Raw genomic sequence first — 20,728 nt, 5'->3', positions numbered from 1 at the left:
ATTTGTATTGTTGGAGTTAGGTTCAAAATTTGTGAGGTTTTATCCATTAAAGAAAAGTTCTGCCAAGGCATTGGCTAGCAGACTTAAAAATGACTATGTAGTCAAAGTAGGAAAGACGGTACACGTGATAAGTGACAATGGGCCACAATTTCATGCAAAAATCTGGAAGCACACCTTGGGAGAACTGCAAATAAAGCCGATATATATCTCAAAATATCACCCTCCTTCGAACCCGTCATCAAGAGTAATGTGGGAGTTAGGCAGGTTGTGCCGCAAGTATTGTTCTAAAAAGCACTCAAAGTGGGCAGAGCACATCAAAGAGTGAAGAGGTTATGAATGAACTCCTTCATACCACTACCGGAATGTGGCCAATAGAAGTACTGACAGGCAAAATGCCAAGTAATATCATCACAGAAACTATAGACTTTCCACCACGTCAGAATTTAACACGAGACCAAATCCAAACAATAGCGTTACAGAGGTTTAAGGACAAAGCAGAGAAGTGTAAAGCAAAAAATAAGAGCGACATAAAACTAGCAAAATCTGAAATAGGAGACCAGGTACTAATAAGGACAAGAAGGAAATCGTCCAAGATAGATGATGAAATTAAGAAGTTTTATGAAACATATCAAGGGCCATATAAAGTAGTAAGGATTGCACATGCAAATGCAACAGAGGTGGCTATGATCAAAACAAACAAAAGCAAAGGCATACACAACATTGTTGACCTTAAACCATGTATCAGTGTTCAACCCCTAACAACCAACTTCATAAGTCTGATAGAGGATAAAGAACGAGAAAACAAAACATTACCTATGGAACAGGTAGAACACATCAACCAGGTATGTGACATTGCACAGGTAAGTAGGACTATGTGCAAATTTCAAAAATATACATGTTATGAAGGCAATGAGAAGATGGATGAGGAACCACAAACAAAGCTATTAGAGAGACGACTGGAATACAACATATACCTAATAAGGAAAAGAACAACTGGTCAAATGATTAATTGAAAACCTCAGAGGGAATTGTGTACTGTACAACACTTGGTGTTTAACGAACGTCAGTTACTCAAGTTATTGACAATATTATCTCAGTTTCTCTTCATATTCTCAATCTTCCCTTCTTTCGGAACTATACTCTATCATCTGTCCCTTCTTCACCTTCGAATATAGGAACCTGGGAATAGTGAATAACAAAGGTAAGTGGGGAAAAGAGAAGGTACAAAAAGGGAAAAGTTATCTATAAAAATGTGTTATCCTGTTGAAAAATGTTTAGCAAGTTCTGAAATTATGTGATTATTACATGTAACAACCCCTAGGGACAGTAAAGCAAGGAAAATGCTATTTATAAGAGTACACAAGGTACACAGAGACAAATATGTTGTCCTGTGGGAAAATATTTAAAAAAAACACTGTGGACACAGCAATCAAACATCTGAGTTGAAACATGGAAAATAGATATAAGTGTGTATCATTCTGCAATTGTGCTTAGATAAGTGAACAGCAATGAGATCAAATGGTAACGAAATGCGAAACTTATGTTTAGCCAACTGACAAGGTAAGTCGTGACCAAAGTATAAAGGGGTAAGTGCAGCAGAATAAGGTGAAGAATTGAAGTTATCTAAGCATGGGAAGTGGGTCCCCACCCCATAAAAGTTAATGAGAGGCCAAGGATGGTATCGCTACAAGTTATGAAGTACAAAGACGATGAGGGTCATAAAAAGGTGTTCCCACAACCAATAAAGGATAATTGTAGCCCAAGAGGTACCTTAAGTAAAGATAAGAAGTATTGAAGTAAGTTAAGAGGGAATTAGAAGGCTGCAGAAGAGGTAAAGAAGAAATAACCGGCACAACTACAGGAGATTTCAACAAACGTATTAGCAGATAAGTTACACACTAGACTATTCAAGTATACTCTGCTTGATTATAACGTAAGATTCCTGATAAACACTGCAACCAGGGAGACAAACATGCCAGTCTGCAATAGACAACATGATCACTGGTATTCATATTTTGATCTTAAATCTTCTATTATTGTAAGTGCTTTGTCAGACCACTACACAGCAGAACCAGGTGTGAACATAAAAAAAAGGAGTTGAAAATTTCTCGGGTATTCAGCCGGGTAGCGACGTCCAAAAGGCGCAATATTTCAGCAAGCCGACTTCTTGCCATCTTCAGGCATTCTTGGTGTCTGATTTATCTCTGATGGATGCCAATTTAATATAATCCCCACCTCTCTCCCGAAGCCTCCATCTGAGCGCTTCCGAGCGGTCCGTGGCCGGTGCTGGCTACGGCCGCTTGCGGAACTCTGTCGTCGTGGTGAAAATGCTGCTACTGCTTCTCCTTTCCTCCTCCTCCTCCCTGAAGCCGAACATCTCCACAAGGAAGAGAGGAAAGCACTGAAGCAGCTCCGAGAAGATGCCGAGACTGTCATCCTCCCATCAGATAAAAAGAATTGCTCAGTCCTACTGCCATGTAATGTATACAGGCAAAAATTGTATGACCTATTAGAAGATGACATCTACCGGAGAATCGAAGACGATCCTACCAACAGAGTGAGAAAGAAGACTATTGAGCTTCTCCAGCACACCTTCGAAGATAAGAAGACGGTGAAGAAACTACGTCCACGAGCTGCTGCACCTCCTAGACTTTAAGGACTACCTAAAGTTCATAAGGATGGATTGCCTCTCGGCCCAATTGTAAGCAACATTGGAGCACCAACGTATGAATTAGCAAAACATCTGACGTCGATGCCCAGTCCCTTTGTGGGCAAATGTCAGCACCACATCAGAAACTCCGCGCATTTCGTCCAGCAGCTCCAGAACTTCCGATTGGGCCAAGAAGACCTCATGGTGAGCTTTGACATGATATCCCTCTTTACTAGGGTACCTCTAAGAGACTCCCTAAGCCTCATAGGAGAAAAATTCGGACAAACAGTAACTAAAGTTTTCGAATTCATACTTACGTTAACATACTTTCTTTTCGACGGGAACTACTACGAACAAACACATGGAGTAGCGATGGGCTGTCCACTATCACCAGTAGTGGCCAATATGTATATGGAGGCTTTTGAAGAAGCAGCCTCAAGTTGGCAGCCTACAAGCCCTCTTGCTTTTTTTGATATGTAAACGATACATTCGTGATCTGGTCACACGGACGACAACGCCTCCAAGACTTTCTGTAGCATCTGAACTAGCTGCACCAGAATATCAGCTTCATGATGGAGGTAGAGGAAAACAACCAGCTTCCTTCTCTGGATGTGCTCGTCAAGAGAAGACCAGATGGCACACTAGGACACAGTGTCTACCATAAGCTGACACATACAGATTTGTACTTGCATGCCTCCAGCTGTCATGCTCCTTCACAGCAAGAGGGTGTTCTAAGCACACTGGTGCACAGAGCACACGAAATCTCTGACTGTGACAGCCTAGCATCTGAATTGCAGCACTTGCAGGCCGTGTTCCGCACAAACGGCTACAATAACCGGCAGATGAAACGGGCTTTAAGACTGAAGAAGCCGAGACCGCAGCCTTCCGAGGACGAAAACAAACCGGTTGCAACAGCGATCATACCATATGTTGAGAACACATCGGCAAAGATCAGCAGAATACTCAGAAAATATAATGTCAAGTGCGTGTTTCGCCCTCCATCCAAAACGAAAACATTATTAGGATCAGTCAAGGACGACTTAGGACTCCAGAAACCGGGAGTTTACAGCATCATTTGCCAGTACACGAACATGTATATAGGCCAGGCCATCTGGACGGTACAGGAGATATGTAGTGAACATAAACGCCACACAGACAACGCACAGCCGACCAAGTCCGCCGTGGCAAAACACTGCATCTCACATGGACATGACATGAACTACGATGGCACAAAGGTGTTACAGCAATCGAACACCTTCTGGGAGTGTCTCCTCAAAGAGGCAGTGGAGATCTGGCTGCATGGCGAACTGTAATGGTTCTTTATTTGCGAAACCACTACCAACCGCCAACCCTATTTTTCGATACCATAGATTAATGAATATTTTTCTATGTAATGTCTCATTTTTCACTCTATTCAAATCTCGTTTCATTTTTATACGTATGTATGTCAATATTTTGAGATGTTGAAATCGATATAATGTCTAGTGTGAATATCTTTATACTTATTGTTATCTTTGATGCTGGTTTGTGACTTTTGGTGCGGAAGCGTACAGAGTAGTCAAGTTTTTTGTGTTCAATATGAACAGTCTTGACTTTGTGTTGGAAATGAAAAGATGAATCTGAGTTTTGGACAATGCAAATGTTGTGAGTTTTATTAAGAGCAATAACGGCTGCAAAACTGTATGATGAAGTAATGTTTTGAACATGCAAAAGTATAAAAAGTTTAACAAATGTGAACTTTTGTGAAAAGTGAGTGTCAAGAATTATTTTCAAGTGACCATTGTTTAAAAAGGTGTGAAATACATTGCAATGAAAAACACAAATCATCAAATTAATCCTGAAAGATTGTCTTCGTAAGTTCTTCAAGTCAGCATAATTAACATCCGAATGCCTTTCACACCAACAGCAATAGTCATGCTACCTAGACAACATTTTTAATTATGAGCCAAAGCCAGAGTGAGATCGTTGTTGAATTGCAAATACAAGATAAGTGATATTATTGTTAATTTTCTTCAGTGACTAATCAATTGATGTAGCAATACCTGCCGCAAAGACCTTTTAGTTGCGCAACAAAAAGATCATATTTTGAGCGCGCAACATGATAATTTTTGAACTAATTAACTGTTAGTTGAGGTATCGTTACAGAACTAAAGAATAAAGACAGTGGTTCCAGCTAAGCAAAGCATGGGATCCATCTTTGCGTATGATTAAAACACAACAGTCTACACGGAAATCCACTCCTGTCAGGGCACCTGAAGAAGAAGAAGAAGAAGAAGAAGAAGAAGAAGCAGCATTGTCACCACGACAGCAGAGTTCCGCATGCAGTCATAGCCATGGAAGGACTGTGGCCCATGATCTGTCGCGGTGCGCCGCGCTTCCCCCACCACCCACCACCGCCTTTCCCCCCACCACCGGCCGTGGACCGCTCGGAAGCGCACAGAGGGAGGCTGCGGGAGAGGGGTGGAGATTACATTAAGTCGGCAATCATCAGAGATCAATCAGACACCAAGAACACCTGAAATGGCAAGAAGTCGGCTTACCGAAATATCACGCCTTTTGGACGTCGCTACCCAGCTGAATACCCAAGAAATTTTCAAGATTTCTGTACGCCGGGAAAACCTCAGATCACACATTAAAAAAGGTTCCTACCTGCAGCTGCTATAAATATATTAGGATGAATACAGACCAAAACATAACTCATTTGAATAACATGCTAAGCAATGTCGATTGGAACAGTATTCTAACGACATATTACAGTTATGGCATATTCTCAAGTGAGCTATACTACACTGTCAACCAAGCCTGCCTATTAATAAGAAAGAGAATTCAGTCACATGCTGTAAGCCAAAACTGGATATCAAGTTCAACCACTGAGCTAGAGAAAAACTAAGATGGTATGAGTATGCTATGTTAAATGGCTTGAGGAGGAGGGGAAAAAACATCAAGAGTTCAGAAAGTATAAGAAATGCTATTTAGACCTCCTAACCTCTGCAAAACAGAAACATTTTGAAAGTGTCATTCCAAACTCAAATAATATTTCCAAAACATCATGATCCTAGAGAAATCAGTAAATCTGGGAAACATACAATTGAAAATCACTTGCTGGTAAACAACACAATAGAAACTGATCAGAATAAGGTAGCAGATATGTTTAACAATTGTTTTTCTTCTGTTGGCTCCAGCATAAACAATCAGATTAAAAATCACAAATACCAATTCAGGGGAACACCAGCGTCAGGAAGTATATTTTTGACACCAACAAATGAAGAAGAAATAATTAAAGTGAGTAGATTGAAGAATTCTCATGCAGCAGGATGGAATTGTCTTAGTCTGAACACATTTAAGAAATGTATTCATAATATTACATCACCTTTATCAGCAATTATCAACTTTCATATGGAAAATGGTCTATTTCTATAGAGCTGAAAAGTGCTCGAGTTGTGCCTACCTTTAAATAAGGAAACAGAAATCTAGTAGAAAACTTTCGACTCATATCTGTTTTTCCAATATTATCCAAAATCTTTGAGGAAGTAACATATTTAAGAATCTGGAACTTCCTAGTAAGCAAAAAAGTTATTTCTGAGGGGCAGTATAAGTTTGTCAAGGGGTCAGCCACCTTGGCTGTGTTGATATGACCATATTGCTGGACAAACTGGAACTATGGCATTCGAGATACAGTCCATAATCTGATTAGATCCTACTTGACATATAGGAAGCAGTTTGTGTCTACCAGAACTACAGAGGACGCTTACAAACCAAGAACCACTGACATTAATTTTGGTATTCCACAGGGGTCAATATTAGGAACACTTCTTTTTATTACTTATGTTAGTGATATTCAGTCTATAACAAACCCCACTACAGCTATCTTATATGCAGATGATACCACGTTAATATGCCACAAACCAAGCTATTCGCAGCTCGAAGTGGAATCCAATGCTGCAGCAGGCATAATTCTGCAGTATTTTAATGAAAAAAAAACTAAAATTAAATACAAATAAATCCATGTATACTGAATTTGATCTTGGGAGGCAAAACACACATGGACACCAAATTTTAATGGGTGGTGAATACATTAAAAGACAATACTCAACCAAATTTCTTGGCCTGACACTTTATGTGATCATGTAAATGATATTTGCAAAAAGCTATCTACTACCATACATGCTCTAAGACAACTGACGCCTTTTTGTAACATTACCACTCTGAAGCAAATTTATTTTGCACTATTTGAATCCCATCTAAGCTATGGGATAGAGGTACGGGGATCCAGCAATAAAGGTAATATGAAAAGTGTACTTATCCTACAAAAGAAGGCACTTAGAATTATGGGAAAAATGTGCCAGGGAGTCCTGCAGAAATTTGTTTAAAGAATTTAAAATACTAACTGTTCATAACCTGTATGCACTTAAGATAATCATTATGGCAGTAAACAGTAGCAAAACACTTAACAAATAAATACACGATCACAGCAATAGAGATGGAAAGAGACCCCACGTCTCTCATAGAACAACACTTTATGAGAAGATGCTGTACGGTGGTACAACACACAACGTGTGGCTTTCATGAGCAATAAAAAGGGTAGAAATAATGTTTATGTTGATCTCTATTCCTATTTTCTGTGCAGCTTCCGGAACCCTCGGAACCAAGGTGATGCAAAACTTTTTTTTTTATGTGTGCATGTCAAACAGGTATATGGAAAAACAAGGAGTTATGTACGACGGAGCAAGGGTCATGGGGTGCTAGTGCTCTGTGGAGTAGCATATTTTTTTTTTTTATTTTGATCCAACATCAATTGATTACAAAAAAAAAAAAAAGTTGTTCCAGTCTTCTGGATAAGTCAGAGTAAGGCTCTGACTTATCCAGAAGACTGGAACAAAGAAACTTTTTTTGTTATCAGTTGATGTCGGATGAAAAATAAATAAATATGCTACTCCACAAAGCACCAACACCCAATGACCCTTGCTCCATCATGCAGGACTCCATATTTTTCCATGTCCCTGTTTGACATACACACATCAAAAGAAGTTTTGCATCACCTCGGTTCCGAGAGTTCTGGAACCTGTACAGAAAATTGGAAGAGAGGTCAATATAAACATCATTTCCGCCCTTTTTATTGCTCATGAAAGCCACACATTGCAAGTTGTCCCACCATACAGCGAGACCTTCAGAGGTGATGGTCCAGATTGCTGTACACACTGGTACCTCTAATACCCAGTAGCATGTTTTCTTGCATTGATACATGCCTGTATTCGTCGTTGCACACTATCCACAAGTTCATCCAGGCACTGTTGGTCCTGATTGTCCCACTCCTGAACAGCAATTCGGTGTAGATCCCTCAGAGTGATCGATGTGTCACATTGTCCATTAACAGCTCTTTTCAATCTATCCCAGGCATGGTTGATAGGGTTCATGTCTGGAGAACATGCTGGCCACTCTAATTGAGCGATGTCGTTACCCCGAAGGAATTCATTCACAAGATGTGCATGAAGAAGAATGCTTCACCAATATGCTGCTGAAATGGTTGCACTATCGGTTGGAGGACGACAGTCACGTACTGTGCAGCCATTACGGCGCCTTCCGTGACCACCAGCGGCGTACTTCTGTCCCACATAATGCCACTCCAGAACAGCAGGGAACCTCCACCTTGCTGCACTCACTGGACAGTGTGTCTAAGGCATTCAGCCTGACCGTGTTGCCTCCAAACACGTCTCCAACGATTGTCTGGTTGAAGGCCTTTGCGACACTCCTAGGTGAAGAGAAAATGATGTCAATCCTGAGGGGTCCATTCGGCATGTTGTTGGACCCATCTGTACCACGCTACATGATGATGATGATGATGATGATGATGATGATGATTGGTTTGTTGGGCACTCAAATGCATGCTCATCAGCACCCATACAACGTCCCAAATTTTTCACAGTCCAATCTAGCCACTGTCACACACAACATAAACACCTAGCCCCCATGCAGAGAAAATCCCCCCAACCGCACTGCAATGATGTTGTGGCTGCAAAGATGGACCTTTCCATACACGTCGGGAGTGAAGTTGTGCATCATGCAGCCTACGGCGCACCGTTTGAGTCTTAAATAGTCGTCCTGTGGCTGCATGAAAAGCATCATTAACATGGTGACGTTGCTGTCAGGGTTCCTCTGAGCCATAATCCGTAGGTAGCAGTCATCGACTGCAGTAGTAGTCCTTGGGCGGCCTGAGTGAGGCATGTCATCGGCAGTTCCTGTCTCTCTGTATCTCCTCCATGACCGAACAACATTGCCTTGGTTCACTCCGAGACGCCTGGACACTTCCCTTGTTGAGAGCCCTTCCTGGCACAAAGTGACAATGCAGACATAATCAAACCGCGGTATTGACCATCTAGGTATGGTTGAACTACAGACAACACGATGCGTGTACCTCCTTCCTGGTTGAATGACTGGAACTGATTGGTTGTCAGCCCCCTCCGTCTAGTAGGAGCTGCTCGTGCATGGTTTATATCTTTTGGCGGGTTTAGTGATATCTCTGAACAGCCAAAGGGACTTTGTCTGTGAGACAATATCCACAGTCAACGTCTAACTTCAGCAGTTCTGGGACCCGGGGTGATGCAAAACTTTTTTTTTGATGTGTGTATACGTGCTGTCTGCTTCGTCAATCAAAAAATTGTGTAAAATCCAAACTGTTTCTGTAATTAATTCCACTTTGTCTACAGCAAATTTAATAGTTGTCAGTAAAATTCAGAAATGGTTGCCATTTTTAACAACTCTTCTTGCCCTTGATGATCTGTAATTGGAAATCTTTACCCGAGTTTCAATTTTACAGTCTTTATATGGCTTCCTGACATATGACTGGAGTCTCAAAGCTTCATCTGCCACAACAACATATGGAACAGATACGCTGCTGTTTTTAGCACATTTTCTTGTGGAACTTGCAACCAATTTTCCCTTAGTGCAGAGCTTATTTTACTTTGCTGAAAGACTCCTCCATCACTTACTCGCCCATTGCACCTAACGTCAATCAGAGAAAACCGATACTTAGTATCAATGACTGCTAGTAATACAATGCTATTAAATTTCTTATAATTATAATAAAGTGAGCCAGCTGATCTCGATGCTGCAAATGCAACGTGTTTCCCATCCACTGTGCCTGTAAATAAAACAAAGATCTTGGCAACACAGATGATTTGTCAATTTCATGTAAGTAGACTTTCTTCGGAGACAGATATAATAAACAACATAAAATGCAAATTCCTTGATTAAATAACATACCTAAACAATTTGGGGACTGCCACAGTTCATGAAACATCTTGGCAATCACTTGCCATTCTCTTTCTGTTGTTGGAGCCTATGGAACAATGATAGCAATGAGACACTGACTACATTGTTTTCACAGTAATGATTAAGGATAATGGTTTTGATGGTATGATACTTCAACTACAGCTTTAAAAAACACACTTACCTTAAAATATTTATCTTTCAGTACATTTCAAATTGCTGTGTGTACTTGAATAATAGTGTGTGAAATACTCAGCTCAGACATTCTGTGTGAGAATGGCATACTCTTGTAACTTTCTCCCGTTGCTAAGAACCTGATAGTAACAGCAAGCCTGAAAAAAAGTTGATTCACACATCATGTTCTGTAGATCCCATCTGAACGAGTCAAGCCAAATATAAGAGGCAGAAGCAAAATGTACAGTCTTAGACATAAAAACTGACCGCCTGCTGGCCACCACAGAGACTAAGTTCCAGACGTTCACTTAAGGTGGCAAATAAAACCAACCACCCATGACAACACCAAGTCCAGCCATATCCACAATCTTGCAACACTGCAAGATGTGGAAGACTCAGGAGGAAGTGTTGTTTACTTCCGAGATGTATTGTGCGAGCTTGTGGTCTAGTGGTAACCATCGTGCATTCTAAACTTATAGTCAGGTGTTAGCGTAAAACCATATCTCCTTTTCCTTTTTTTTTAACCATTTTTTGACCCTTGTCCAAAGTTTTGAGTCTGACTGAACATCACATATAATTCGCTTCACATTCTATGAACCAGCAAAAACAAGTACTTCCAGGGACAATTCCGTAGGACAGTTCGTGGCTGCATCGCGATCAGGACAGCTTACGCTTGAATGTTTCCTTGCGTTGCAGCAGCTACCTGCCAGACACCACCCACCACCTGAAATTGGGCACAGCCCAGGTCAACGCGGTGCGACGCTGTCAGTGTTAAAGTTATCATCTAGCAGTTAAGCATTGGATTTTGCATACCTGAAAATCATGAACGATGGTTGAGCATTGTAAAATGGGGTCGCAAGTGGAAAAGGGTGCAATATCTGCAACACAATATTTACTTTTAATGTAACAGAAGCGTGAATGCAGAGGAGGCACCTCAAAAGATTCGGAACAGCGTGGAGCGAGTGCTTTTGGGAAAAATACACCAGAAAAAGATATTCTTGTTTCAACAAAGATTCTTCAAGCATGAATGATTTCCCACATTAATGAAGTCTCGTCTACTGATATAAATGATGGATTACCATTTAATTAACATGTGACATATGGATTCAACAGGCAAGGGTCAGAAGTCTGGTGTAGGTGTACTGCATGCTGTAATTCGAAACAACAAAAAGCAACAGCGGGACTATTACTGCAGTTTTGCTTGAACGTCATCAGGTTGCTCATTGAGTATTCCTATGCAATACTGTTACTGGTGAAAGTTATGACGCCTTTATCGTTAAATTCCTAAGTAGAAATGAAAGACTGATCCCTACCAAAAGATGTAAATTCGAGCAAAGAGTAGTGTGAACATAATATTTTCCACCTGAGAGCTCCAAAAGTGTGTTTTGCACAATGAATTCTTCCCCAAGGGTGTGTCCATCACACTTGGAATTTGCAGCCAACAATTGAGACACGTTTCAGTTGCAGTGTAAGAAAATCAATCGACAAAACTCCATCATGCATGCTACTGCATGATTACACACTTTGTTGATTTGAGGAAACTACCCGGAGATTGATACGGAAGTCATCTCTCATGCACTTGCCCCTCTGATCGTATAGTCGTAAAATTTTACATTTCCCACTCTAGGTCAATAAACTGTCAAGGCAATTCATTTCTAGACGAAAATGCTCTTCAAACTACAGTGATTTAATGACATCGTTAGATTTCTACAGGTGTAGAATTTGTAAACTAGTTTAGTATTGTCAGATTGTTTTAGATATTGTGAAAGAATATACTGTTGCTGATTAATTTCTCTCTGATGGTTACTGTTGTGTTCAATGAAACTAATGGAAAACACAATTAAAATATTCACTGTACTAATTAAATTCATCTTACTACAGAAACATCACGACAGCAGTCTATCTTAATAAAGCATCAAGTGCCTGTCAGACAATTATGCTTATTTTAAAACAAATTAGAAAGATATTACCGACTTTTGACAAAAAAAAACGGTCTGTATTTACTTAATGTTCTGTATCATACTCAAGCATTATGAAAATGAGGCAATTCATAGACAAAATTATGTATTCACAACAACAAAAATATGTCAGCAGGAAACAATAGTGGCATTACGATTTTTGCAGTACCATAAGGGTACCATAAGGGTACTGAAAGTAGCAAGACGAATTTTGCTCGAGCACTGTCTTAAGATTCCCTAACCGAGTTACTACCTACCTGCTTGTAGCTCAGCAAAAAAAAAAAAAAAAAAATCTGGCAAACAAAAGCAGCTTGCATCTGGTAGGCAAGCACATTACCTCGGAGCAGGTGAAAAAGTGTAGCGTATGTGTCTTACTTATTGGCCCAGTAGCTGCTGTGACATAAATCTCAACGCAAGAGATGATAGTAGTTTTATTTCCCACAACGTCCGTGGACCCAAAAGCATTAACTGATATTCTTATATCACATCTAAAGAGAAGGATACCAACTGATATGTTCTGTGAGTGAGCTCGGAAGTGACTATAGCTTTGTCTCAAAGTTGTGGGTGACAAGGGCCGGAATATCCTCATTATGTAAGTGAGTCTTGGTCGTATTTCTGTTTAGGGCTAGAGTGTAATTACCTGTAACACATCATGCACCGAGTGCAAACAAAATGTCAAATTAATGACTGCAACAATTATTTGTGTTTTACTGTCGTTATCAGACGGAAACCTTTAAAGCTTTTTCACCAGATGCGATTCACAATTTTGGAGCTTCTCCAGTGGTTGATTTGGCAATGTACCTTTGTTATACAGTATTGTTATTGACATCACTGATCGATGCATCTGCCCAAAGACAGACATGACCTGGCATCTTGTGTCAGCTTTTCTGATGGATATACTGCTGTTGCTGGAAATGTGAAGACTTAAGGTGAATTCGAATATTCCATATGGCGAAAATCTGATGTTTCAATCTTCCAGCTCTAACATTTAAAAAAAAGTCACAATAATTGACAGAAAAGTGCCTGTGAACCAATAGTCAATAATGCAGTCATAATTAGTGGAATCTGACAAATGGTATCTGTCATCTGACAATTGTAAAAACTACTTTTTTCTACTGCACAGCGCCGCAGCATGAACTCAATTGTTTCATGATTCGAAATAGACAGCGTTGTTAATCAATTAAATATCAAAGGACAGATTCCAGACTGTCACAAGATGTTAAAATACTGCTATGGTGGCAGTTGAAAATTTGTGCCTGACCAGGTTCAAACCCAGATTCATAGTGTCTTTTCTTTCGGGTGTTTCTGAAAGAACAGACAGCACACATATATACATATACAGGAGGTTTCAGCAGCAATAGTAGCAGGTGGTAGTATAGATTAATTGCATAAAAAGTTCCATATAAATGTGTCCACTGTTTATGCATACAGAGATACAGCTGTTAGTACGTAACCCTTACAAACTCAAAGCAAAGGCAAATGAGCACGTTCAAAGTTGATTTTTAAAAATTCCCACCAACTTCAATACACTTTTGACTCCTTTTGATAGCACCACATGTAACTCTTCTGAGGTCATCTTTGCATTCTTTTATGAGGGTTGCATTATTCGTAATCCTAACAATCAGATCAGCTCTCAAGTTTACTTTTTCTTTGTAGAATTCGCCTTCCTATCATCCCCATAGGCAAAAATCCAAAACGATAAGGTTCAGGGTCCTTTGTGGTGAAGAAAACTGCCCATATTTACCGATCCACGTATCGGGAAATGTTAGGTTTGGATGACGTGTCGCCTGTCGACTAGAATGTGCAGGAGTCCTGTCATACTGGAGGAACATACGCGTTCTTGTAGGCAAAGCAACCGATTCCAATAATGCTGTAAGCTTATTTTCAAGCAAGTGTAAACTACAGGGTCCTTTTAAGTGCCAACAAATTAAACAAAAATGCATTAAAACTCAACTGTATGCACTCAATAAAAACTGTATACATGTTATATGGCATTTTTTCTGTGGTTTGTCTATACTACCACCTCCTACAATATTTACTATTCCTCCTGAAACATTCTTGTATAATTATTCAGGTCTCAATGGGCCATCAAAAGTTTTCAGTCTAGACGCACTCGCAGGAATACAGTGTGGCTGCGAGCGAGCGGAATAATGGACGAGCTGGTACCGTGTATGTGGTTTGTGGCAAAGATGGGAATTTGCATCTGACGAGGAGCTTGTGTCAATAGGGCCTGCAGGGAGGTTGGCCGTAGTGTCCGGATAGTGCAATGGTCAGGGTGTCTGCCTAGTAAGCAGGAGGTCCGGGTTCGAGCCCCACTCGGGCACAAATTTCCATCTGCCGCCATTTCTGTATTTCAACGCCCTGTGGCAGCGTGGACATAAGTATTTTGATATTTAAGATGCAATTGGTTTTTTAGGCAATAAGAGTGATTTGCGAACATTTGTCTTGCCATCAATGTAACAGGGCTTCAACAGCATCCAGTCCTTGCTTTGTGATGGCACTAGCTCACATCATATACATGCGAATCAGATTTTAGCATATATTTAGTCAAATAACAAATGGTCAGTAAAGAAGTATTTACAAACAGTAGAAGCAGGATTGAAGCGAGGTCATCACTTAACCAAGTGCAACGTAGAGTACCTGTGTAGTGAGTCATTTCAGCTGCATAGCCGATGGTAATATTTGTCAGGCCATTCACTGCAGAATTAATGTAAGACTCACATGACAATCTCTGTTGTCATACTGTATGAGTAGCAACTCGTGAATGAAGCACTACGTTCGTTAAATCACATTACTCAAACTGATGCCAAATAAAGAGAAGCGACGATGCCACCACACTATTTTTACTTATGTAGGCAGCGCTAGATTATGTGTGCCACCATTAACATTACTGTAAGCAGTTTGACAGCATAAGACCATCACGTCCACTGACAACGTGTACATTACCATCACACAGTTGTTACAGTGATTACAAGTTACTGATGTTTGTCAAGAATAGTGGAAAGCACCTCATGAATGTGAAGTTGCATTTGCATTACACCTAGGACAGAGAGAATCAGAAATTACATTAAGAGGTTACACAGTGAAGGGAAAAGTCCACATATTGTCTCGAGTTCTTGCAGTTTGATATTAATGTATTTCCCCATGGTCTCACACTAATACGTTCTTTTGGCTATCTGGATACTCATATGGGAGTTACCAAAGTGTAATTGCTAGAATACTCAACTAACTTAATAACACCTCATTTTGGACTGAATATGACTTGGAAAGCGACATTAATTTGACATATCCGTCTGTCTCCTGACAACTTACTGAATGAAGTGCGAAGTACACTCACAGTTGTGTTGCCTGCCACATGAATTACGACAAGTGTTGCAGCACCTGGCAGTCATTGCTGAATAGACATGTGCAATTATCTTCACTGCTCTAGGGGAACTCATCTTTGTTGCATTTTACCACATCGCAATTAACACAATCTGATAGGACTTATGATACAAATCTGGTGTCATACTATGCTTCAGAACCATAAACTGTTTATTTTTTCACTTCATACTAAAACAAAAGCTATGATATGAAAAGAGGAAATGACTTATATGCCTCTCAGAAACTTTAGTTTTTTGTGTATTTTCTCACTTCATACTAAAACAAGGACTTTGATATGAGAGGAGGAAATGAAGTATATGCTTCCAAGATATAATATTTCCTTGTGTGCTACTACCGCTTGCATTAAAGTTCTGCAATTAATTTTTGTGTGTTGGATAAATTTTGATATCACTCACATTACTTTGTGAGAAGATTCATATTCTCTTGGAATTCAGAGATAGTGGACACTTCATCACTGGTTAATATTCTGATGACTAATGACATGATACCCATTCCAATTGCTCCATGGCACCTGTGAGTAGAGTCTTACATTGGTTACTTTAAGAATATGCAGGCAATGACACCTGCTCACCGCAGTCAGAGCCAAGGTGATTTCTTTCTGTTTATGGCAAAGTGTCTGCTGCAGTGTCCATGCTCAGACAACATGAACAAATCATGGCGCCATTGAGCACTGCTAATTGCTGCACTTGTCATGAGCCGTGACAAGAGCGCACTGTCCCTGCTAATGGCATTATGGAGTTAATACATCGTTCTTACTTAATGTAATATGCAGGACAATGGTTAGGTAAAAATTCAATTGTAGTAACTAGCCATTGCATTAAAATACTTGATAGTTATATCTGATGCAATATTTATTGTTGCTTGTCTCTCTAATGTTATTAGTATTGATTCAGATTGAGCATGAAACACACACACACACACACACACACACACACACACACACACTCTCTCTCTCTCTCTCTCTCTCTCTCTCTCTCTCTCTTCTATCTTCAGTACTATAGAAAATGTTTGGCAACTAGGTGATAGTGACTGACTGGAGCTGCATTAACCTATTCATTTCACTAGACATAGTTTTAATTTTCTGAACAATTCATGTTTAGAAAGTAACAGCGATTTGGAAAATTTACATTTGTGAGATGGTTACTTTATGCATTAATTACAGTGTCTCATTGTTTACTTTGTGCGAAACCTGCTTATATCTGCCCTAGCCTACACTACAGCAAATGAGTGAATGCTCACATTCATGATACCTTACTGGATGTGCTACTGCAACTGAAGCCAAATATTCAAATCCCGCTGGAAAAGTATATTTCAAGACAGACAGTTTTGCTCCTCCTCTACTGTCATTGAAAACTATCACAACGAAATTAAATATAAGAATCCTGGAGTTCATACTGCAGTGCTGTGCAGATGAAAATAGTAGTTTTTCACAATTATCAGATGACAGATGGCATTTGTCAGATTACACTAATTATGACTGCATTATTAACCATTCGTTCACAGGCGCTTTTCTGTCACTTAATGTGACTATTTTTTTAATGTTAGAGCTGGAAGAATAGAAACATCAGATTTTTGCCATATGGAATATTCGAATTCACCTTAAGTCTTCACATTTCCAGCAACAGCAGTATATCCATCAGAAAAGCTGACACAAGATGCCAGGTCATGTCTGTCTTTGGGCAGATGCGTCGATCAGTGATGTCAATAACAATACTGTATAACAAAGGTACATTGCCAAATCAACCACTGGAGAAGCTCCAAAATTGTGAATCCCATCTGGTGAAAAGCTTTAAAGGTTTCCATCTGATAACGACAGTAAAACACAAATAATTGTTGCAGTCATTAATTTGACATTTTGTTTGCACTCAGTGCATGATGTGTTACAAGTAATTACACTCTAGCCCTAAACAGAAATACGACCAAGACTCACTTACATAATGAGGATATTCCGGCCCTTGTCACCCACAACTTTGAGACAAAGCTATAGTCACTTCCGAGCTCACTCACAGAACATATCAGTCGGTATCCTTCTCTTTAGATGTGATATAAGAATATCAGTTAATGCTTTTGGGTCCACGGACGTTGTGGGAAATAAAACTACTATCATCTCTTGCGTTGAGATTTATGTCACAGCAGCTACTGGGCCAATAAGTAAGACACATATGCTACACTTCTTCGCCTGCTCCGAGGTAACGTGCTTGCCTACCAGATGCAAGCTGCTTTTGTTTGCCTTTCGAGACTCGCTGAAAGCCAGATAATTTTTTTTTTTCTTTTTAGCAGAGCTACAAGCAGGCAGGTAGTAACTCGGTTAGGGAATCTTAAGACAGTGCTCGAGCAAAATTCGTCTTGCTACTTTCAGTACCCTTATGGTACTGCAAAAATCGTAATGCCACTATTGTTTCCTCCAGACATATTTTTGTTGTTGTGAATACATAATTTTGTCTATGAATTGCCTCATTTTCATAATGCTCGAGTATGATACAGAACATTAAGTAAATACAGACCTTTTTTTTGTCAAAAGTCGGCAATATCTTTCTATTTTGTTTTAAAATAAGCACAATTGTCTTACAGGCACTTGATGCTTTATTAAGATAGACTGCTGTCGTGATGTTTCTGTAGTAAGATGAATTTAATTAGTACAGTGAATATTTTAATTGTGTTTTCCATTAGTTTCATTGAACACAACAGTAACCATTAGAGAGAAATTAATCAGCAACAGTATATTCTTTCACAATATCTAAAACAATCTGACAATGCTAAAGTTGTTTACAAATTCTACACCTGTGGAAATCTTCTGGTTCTAAGGATGTCATTAAATCAGTGTAGTTTGAAGAGCATTTTCATCTAGGAATGTATTGCCTTGACAGTTTGTTGAGCTAGAGTGGAAAACGTAAAATTTTACGAGTATACTATCAGAGGAGTAAGTGCCCGAGAAGTGACTTCCCTATCAATACGAGTTCCCGAGAGATGACTTCCCTATCAATCTCCTGGTTAGTTTTGGTTCTCAAATGAACAGAGTAAGTTATCACACAGTAGCACACGCGATTTCGTTTTGTCGATAGGTTTTATTACACTGCAACCGAAAGGTGTCATTTGTTGGCAACAAATTCCAGTTGTGATGGACACACCCTTGAAGTTATAGTGCAAAACACACTTTTGGAGCTCTCAGGTGGAAAATAATATGTTCACACTACTCTTTGCTCAAGTTTACATCTTTTGGTATGGATCAGTCTTTCATTTCTTCTTAGGAAGTTGACGATAAAGGCATCATAACTCGTCGCCAGTAACAGTATTGCATAGGAATGCTCAATGAGCAACCTGATGACGTTCAAGCAAAACTGCAATAATAGTCCCTCCGTTGCTTTTTGTTGTTTCGAATTACAGCATGCAGTACACCTAAACCAGACTTCTGATCCTTGCCTGTTGAATTCATATGTCGCATGTTAGTTAAATGGTAATCCATCATTTATATTAGTAGTCAAGACTTCCTTAATGTGGAAAATCATTCATCCCCGAAGAGTCTTTGTTGAAACAAGAATATCTTTTTCTGGTGTATTCTTCCCAACAGCACTCGCTCCATGCACAGTCTCAATCTTTTGAGCTGCCTCCTCTGCATTCACCCCTCCGTTACACCAAAAGTAAATATTGTGTTGCAGATATCACACCCTTATTCCACTTGTGACCCAATTTTACAACGCTTAACCATCGTTCATGATTTTCAAGTATGCAAAATCCAATGAAGCCACAAGCCGTCCTGCAGAGTTGATTTTTTTTTTTTTTTTGGTGGTTTTAGGGCGCAAAACTGCTATGGTCATTAGCGCCCGGTCCGTGACTGAGGAAATAATAAAAACTGAAAATGGAAAACAGCAAAAATGGGAACGAAACTCAAATAATTGGAGACACTAAAAGCAGAAACAAGGCTTAAAAGTCCACTACAGAGAGGGGTTGATGGTCCCCGATAAAACTTCAAATGACTGACGTCATTTCACTGTCACTAATAAACTGGAGAACGCGGTCGGCTGAGCGCGTGTCATCTGCTAAAATCGACGATAGATCAGGCGATAGCTGTAGACGGGAGCGTAATGGATTAAAATAGGGGCATTCAATTAAAAGGTGTCTTACCGTCCACAGCTGAGAGCAGTGGGGACAGAGTGGGGGAGGATCGCCGCTTAAAAGATGTCGATGGCTAAAAAGACAGTGCCCTATCCGGAGTCTAGCTAAAATTACCTCCTCCCGACGACACGTTCGGGAGGAAGAGGTCCAAGCGCAAGGAAGGGCTTTCACTTCCCGCAATTTATTTCGGGGAAGTGTTGACCAATGCGCATGCCATAAATGAGCAACTTTGCGACATAAACCGCTCCGTAGATCGGTGAAGGGAAGCGACTGAATAGCTGGCCGAGGAAGAGAAACTGCAGCCTTGGCTGCTATATCAGCCGCCTCATTCCCACAGATACCAGCGTGTCCCGGGAGCCAGAGGAACGCCACCGAGACGCCCCCCAGGTGGAGCAAGCGCAGACAGTCCTGAATCCGGTGGACCAGAGGGTGCACAGGGTAAAGAGCTTGGAGACTGAGGAGAGAGCTGAGAGAATCTGAGCAGATTACGTACTGTATCCGCTGATGGCGGCGGATGTAGTGGACAGCCTGGAGAACAGCGAAAAGCTCCGCAGTATAAACCGAACACTGGTCGGGAAGCCGAAAGTGATTTGGGGTGTCGCCAACAATATAGGCACTCCCTACATCCAACGATGTTTTCGAGCCGTCGGTGTAAATAAAGGTGGCGTCCGTCATTTGTGCACATAGAGCAGCAAATGCCCGACGATAAACAAATGAAGGTGTACCATCCTTGGGAAATTGACAAAGATCACGGAGCAGACAGATCCGGGGACGGAGCCAAGGCGGTGCTGTACCCCAAGTTGTCAAGAAGGTTTTAGGAAAGCGGAAGAAAAGAGAATGGAGCAGTTGACGGAAGCGGACTCCCGGGGGTAGTAGGGAGGAGGAGCGGCCTGCATACCCTACATCAAAGGAGGCGTCGAAAAAAGGGTCATGGGCTGGATTAGCAGGCATGGAAGACAGATGGCTAGCATAACGGCTCAGAAGGACCGCTCGCCGATTGGACAGCGGAGGTTCAGCAGTCTCAGCATAAAGGCTTTCCACAGGGCTAGTGTAAAAAGCTCCAGACGCTAAACGTAATCCACGGTGGTGGATAGAGTCGAGACGCCGAAGAATAGACGGCCGAGCAGAGGAGTAGACTACGCTTCCATAGTCCAATTTCGAGCGCACTAAGGCGCGATAGAGG

General features: G+C 40.6%; 1 long non-coding RNA gene across 2 annotated transcripts in view; it reads right to left on the bottom strand.

Annotated features, from left to right (window-relative positions):
- Positions 1-20,728, bottom strand: part of LOC126262348 (uncharacterized) — a 75,573-nt gene that overhangs the window by 34,881 nt on the left and 19,964 nt on the right. For both annotated transcript variants that reach the window (XR_007546722.1, XR_007546723.1), the window contains exons 3-4: positions 10,101-10,248; positions 9,911-9,986 (exon numbers count right to left, since the gene is read on the bottom strand). This is a non-coding gene — a long non-coding RNA (uncharacterized LOC126262348). The remainder of the gene's footprint in view (positions 1-9,910; positions 9,987-10,100; positions 10,249-20,728) is intronic.

The sequence above is a fragment of the Schistocerca nitens genome, chromosome 6 (genome assembly GCF_023898315.1).
Source record: "Schistocerca nitens isolate TAMUIC-IGC-003100 chromosome 6, iqSchNite1.1, whole genome shotgun sequence".
In the NCBI taxonomy this organism is placed as follows: Eukaryota; Metazoa; Arthropoda; class Insecta; order Orthoptera; family Acrididae; genus Schistocerca; species Schistocerca nitens.
This window is presented reverse-complemented; position numbering and strand designations above follow the sequence as displayed.